Source organism: Notamacropus eugenii, chromosome 3 (genome assembly GCF_028372415.1).
Source record: "Notamacropus eugenii isolate mMacEug1 chromosome 3, mMacEug1.pri_v2, whole genome shotgun sequence".
Taxonomy (NCBI): domain Eukaryota; kingdom Metazoa; phylum Chordata; class Mammalia; order Diprotodontia; family Macropodidae; genus Notamacropus; species Notamacropus eugenii.
This window is the reverse complement of record NC_092874.1, coordinates 45,409,405-45,415,404: the sequence shown is the minus strand read 5'-3', so window position 1 is coordinate 45,415,404 and position 6,000 is coordinate 45,409,405.

The window sequence follows — 6,000 nt, the reverse complement described above, 5'->3', positions numbered from 1 at the left end:
ACCTTTCATAGTCTTTTTTTTTTTCCTCTTTTTTGGGCATTTTTCCTGCCAGTTACTTGACTTTTGAGTTCTTTGTCAAGAGGAGGGTATACTCCGGGGACCTGTAAGTTCTCAGTTCCTCCAAGGTGGCACAGGCAAGGGAGAGGAGTTTACTTCCTGGTTGGGCTCCCAGCTGAGATTCAGATCAGCTGCTCAATTTCCTCAGAGGCTTTAGGCTGAGAGCTCCGCAAAGGGATGCTGCCACCACAGCAGCCACCACTGCTGCCACCTGAGGCCAGGGCCGGGGCGGGGGTGGCCCTGCTCCCCTCCCGCTCTTAAAAAAAACCCTCTCACTGACCTCTGAAGCTCTATTTGGGGCCTGTGAGTTGAGAGATCTGGGAACCTCCAATGCTGCTGTTGGGGAGCTCGCCCTCAGGGCCCATTCTGATCTGCTCTCCCAGGTGTCGTGGGCAAGGCTGGGCTGTGCTCTGCCCTGTGTCCAGTGCCATTGACCTTTCCTGTAGGCCCTCCAGGCTACTCTGGGCTGGAAATCTCTTTCACTTTGTCGTTCTGTGGCTTCTACTACTCCAGAATTTGCTGAGGTATTTACAGGTATTTTATGGTCTGTGGGGGAAGACCTAGTGTATGTACATCTTTCTACTCCACAGTCTTGGCTCCCCCTCCCAAATCAACTTTGAACCCAAAGGAAAATGATAACCCAACCCTGGTATAGACATGCCAATGACTATTACTGGAAGTAAGTGTGGGCAAGGGTCAAAGCCATCAGTCACTCAGTTAACAAACATTTATTAGGTGCCTACTGTGTGCCAAGCACCAGGCTAAGTGCTAGGAATACAAAGAAAGGCAAAAGACAATCTTTAATCTCAAAGAACTCACTGATGAGGAGACAAAATGTAAATAATTTTAGTAAACAGTAATAGTAAAAAGATTCAGGAAGGATAAATTGCAACAGAAGAAAGACACCAACCTTCAGAGAGATCAGAAAAGGCTTCTTGTAGGTGAGATTTTAAAAGGTGGGGATTGAATTAAGTCAAGGAGGCCAAAAAATGCAGATGAGGAAGGAGAGATTTGTGAACATGCGGGACAGCCAGGAAGAATCGCCAGTGGACTAAGAACTGGGAAAAAATTGTAGAATGTACAGGGCAGGAATGGGTTTGTTTTTGTAACTGTATCCTCAGTGCCTAGCAGTGTTTGTCACCTCCTAAATACTTAATAAATGATGATAGGTGGATTATTTCTCCATTATTGATTTTTCATACAATAATAATGATATAGAGATAAGGATTAGACCTGAGATTGCAATGATACAGGGAACTCCCATGTGAGGAAACTCTCTCCACCAATATAAGTCAGCACCTACTCTGAAACTCATAATCTGCAAGAGCTGCTTGAGAGGTAAGCAAATAAACATTGAGCGGTTTAGTGACTTGCCTAGGGTCACACAACCTGTATGTGTCACAGAAAGGAATTAAATCGAGGTCTTCTTGGTCAGCCCTCCATCTGCTTTACCATGCTGCCTTAAGTAATTGTTTCAAATAAGAATGCTTCTCAGTGAAAAAGGCACCAATTGGTCAAGGGAGCCTCTCTCAAGGGACCTGTTTGACCCAGCATGGATTAAAAGCAACCAAGAGGGAGCTACAACAATTCATCCAACAGCTATAATACATTTAAATTGAATTTGGTCACAGAAACTTCTTAAGTTGGAGCCCACACGCCCCAGGGACCAAGGTAGCATAGGGCAACATGGACCCCAAGTGTTGGGGAGAATGTTTGTACTTCTGTTCTTACTATATCTTTCCAGTCAATAGACCTTTGTAAAGACTACTTAAATAAAACCAAAGTGATAGTAACTGGAGGTTGGTTTTGAGGAAAACACACTAGAAAAAAAGCTTGAACTGACAGAATTAGAGAATCAATCTCAACCCCTCCAAAGTACTCCTGGAATCCTGAGAGAGGGTAAAACTTTGATGGGCAACATAAATTCATCAGATGGAATTTGGAGTAAGGATTCCCAGATAGTACAGTCATTAAATGTTACGTGGATCTACTGGTTTATTCTTTTTCCAGATGGTTCTTATCTATTATACCATGCAACTCTTGCAAAACTTGGTGAGATTAAGGGGAAAATATTACTAGTCCCACTTACAGATGCAGAAACTGAGGCACAGCAAGTTTAAGTGATTTGTCTGACCCAGCAAGCGAGTGTCATCGTCAGCACTAGCCCCCAGCTCTGCCAATTCCTAGGTCGATGCTCTTACGGGCTTTACCTCATTATATACCTATCCATTTGCTCTGTTGAATATCTTCAGTGAAAATATATTTATTCTGCACTTCCTTTTGAGCTCAACTTGAGGAATCCATCATCATTCGTTATGATAGATTCCTGCATCCATAACCAGATTGGCAGGTTGTTTTTAAAAGAGAAAAAAAACCGTCAATAAAACATAAAGAGGCCCAGGACAGATGGTATATTCTGCAGGAGCTACATAGATTAACTTTCAGCAGGGAGGGGGAGAGAACTGGAGGAAATATGAAATATTCATGTCACTTGGTAAAGCCCCAACAGAGAGATAATTTTTGGTTTCATAAAAGATGCAAGCATTCACCATTAATAAGACAGAAATATATGCCAAGTTCAGGCTTCTATGGCATGAATCAAATCCTTCTCTTCTGTGACTAAAGATTGTAAAAATCAGAGATCACAGAAACCTGCAGAATAATGCTGCCTGCATATTAGAGGATTTCCATTAACATAAGTGAATTAATTCAGCATTTTCATTGCTTGGGGTTTCAATGTGAGATCACTTATCATTTCAAATTTCCAAGCATAAAGATGGATGAGAAGAAATTTGATAGTGGGTATTGTGAAGAATCTTCATTATTAACTATTGCCCATCACTGGCCAAAATAGATGTGTATTTCAATAAAATTAAAGGGAAATAAAACTGAAATGAGTGGGAGGAGGCATGATTTCTAGTCACTGGGGGATGAGAAGTGAAGTAAGTAATTTCCTCTCTCTAGACTTTAGTTTCATCCTCTAAAAAATAAAATCAGATCATTCCCCTCCTCACCTATATTGAAAAAATGATTCCAGGACTAAGGAGTCATTGTGTTGTAATGGAAACAGCACTGAATATAGAATTTGAAGGCTTGGACTCAAGTCCCAGGTGGAGTGGTCAATGCCACTTACCATTTGTGTGACCATGGGCCAGTCCCTAGCCTCCCCAAGACTCAATTTCCTAATCTGCAAAATGAAACCACTAGACTAGATCCATCTCTAAATCTATAATTCTATTATCCTATCACTAGATGGTCTCCAAGATCCCTCCCTTCTAGCCCATGATCAATGAACTATCAACTGCAAGTCTTATTATTATCATAGATTCCAATCGGGTAGTGTAGACAGCAAGTACTATTACAGTTCAGAAGAGAGAGATATCAGTTCCCATGATTCAATATTCCACACTAAGTTTCGAGGCCCCTGATTTCTCTCATTCCCCCCAAACCTCCCCTTCCATCTGTTGCTGTCTCTGTCTCTGTTTCTCTGTCTCTCAATCTCTATCTCTCTCCTTTCCCTCTCTCTTCTCTCTCTCTCTGTCTCTCTCCATCTCTCTGTCTCTCTGTCTGTGTGTGTGTATGTGTCTCTCTCTCTCTCTCTCTCTCTCTCTCTCTCTCTCTCTCTCTCTCACACACACACACACACACACACACACACACACACCATGCCTCAGTTTCCTCTCACCCTGAAACCTGCCTCAGCACCTGGATTCCAATTTATTGCGGAAGGGTATATGGGCACCTATTATACATCACTTCCCCTCTCTTTGGAAGCACCAAAATCAAGTTCATTTGTACACCTACCTATGTCTCTGAAAGTCTAGAGCTCAAATCATTCACTGAAAAGAGGCAAAGATTCTTGCAGAGCAATGATCTATGCTATCATCTCCAGCACAAAAAGGCATCATGCTGAAGCACCAACCAGAATTATTACATTTCAGGCCAAGAAAGAATCTGACCAGAATTAGAGCCATCATTGAGAATGGAGGGCAATCAGGAGCACAGAACCAGAGTGTCTTATTTGAAATGCTCTTTTGCTCTTTCGTCCAGAATAATTTTGCGTGGCAGGGCTTGCCTAGCCCTGGGTGTCCAGGAGCAGTTCTGTGCATCATCTAACAATTGGCTTTTTAGAGAATCAAGGCTGTACTTTAATAGGACTCTTCTGTGCAAGGACCTAGTGAATCATGTCAGTGCCTGATGTTTAACTCAAACTATTTTCTGGGCACTTGAAGTTTAATGTAATCACTGAACCACATTTTCCAAGGCAGAGTAGATGACTGACCAGCATAGAATCCAACAAGTTAGAGGTGGAAGAAATCTGAAAAGTCATATTGTCTAATCTCTTCAAAATCCAGATGAAATGCTTAATAAATACTTCATCTATCATAAAACTGTCAGAGAGGTGATTTGCTAAAGACCACATAGGTCTTAGTGGCAGAGTCAGTATTTCAACCCTAATCTCCTAGTTCCCAATTCAATGTCCTTTTCCCCACATCATTCTACCTGACTTAGGAACTCTCAGAATTCGTTCAGCTATCATCATCCTTTGCTCTTTCAATTAATTATAAGAATAATATCATGAGACTCATAGAATGACATTTGCCCAGTTCCTTCCACTTCCCTAATCCAATCTTCATACCACAGCCAGAGTTCTCTTCCTAATACACAGATGGAACCATTGCGTTGGAGAATCCCTCCTGTTTAGCAGACCTTAAAACACAATATAGTTTAGAACAATGGTATCAAACTCAAATGAATATGAAGACCATTGAACTGTGCATAAGGATCCCTGTGGGCCACATATTGACTTAGAAAATGACAAATTAACATTATGTATTGCATTTTTTCACTTATCTTGTTACGTATTTCCTAATTGTGTTTTAATCTAGTTCAGGCTGATCATGCCTCTATTCCTGTAGGACTATAGGAAAGTCACGTGGTCTCCTTAGGACTCAGTTTCTTAATCTGCAAGATGAGACCACTGACCTAGGTCCATCTCTAAATCCGTGATTCTATCATCCTACCACTAGATGATCTCTGAGAACCCTTTCAACTCATGATCAACCATCAGCTATAAGTCTTGTCATTATCATAGATTCCAAATGGGTAGTATAGATATTGAGCATACTGCAGTTCCGAAAAGAAAGATATCAGTTTGGGTAAGTCTCATCAATTCCCATGATTCAATATATCACACAAAGTTTCTATGGGCTTCCCCCATATATTTCTTCTCTGTCTGTCTCTTTCTCTCTCTTTCTCTCTCTCTGTCTCTCTGTCTCTCTTCCCTCACTCTCTCTGTCTCTGTCTCTCTCTCTCTCTCTTCTTTCTATCCCTTGCCACCCCCCTCACCCCCCCACCCACACACACACACAGTTTCCTCTCACCCTGGAACCACCTTCAGCACCTAGAGCCTTATCTTGGAACATCCATCTGCCATGACAGCCACCTTTCTCCCATCAGGGAGGTCCTCCCAGGGTCTCCATTTTAGACCTTCATTTCCCTCCTCCAAATGTTTCTGACTTTCTGGATTTCACTTTGCCCTGGATCAGGTACTTTTGTTTCTTCCCACTCTCCATTTTCAACTCCTTTTTATGTGTTGTATTTCTGTATTAGACAGTAAGCATCTTGAGGGCAGACAGTCTTTCTTTTTGCTTGTATTTTTATCCCCAGTGCTTAGCACAGTGCCTAGAACATAGTAAGCATTTAATAAATACTTGCCTCTTGCCTTGCAGATAATCACAGCTGAGAGGCAGGTAGATGGGACAATGAATAAAGCACTGGACCTTGAGTCGGGAATATTTAAGTTCAACTCTCAGTGTAGACAATCACTAGCTGTGTGACCTGTAAAATGGAAATAAAACTAGAAATTACCTTCTGAGGTTACTGAGAAGATCAAATGAGATAATATCTGTAAAGTGCTTTGTAAGCCTTCAGGTACTATCT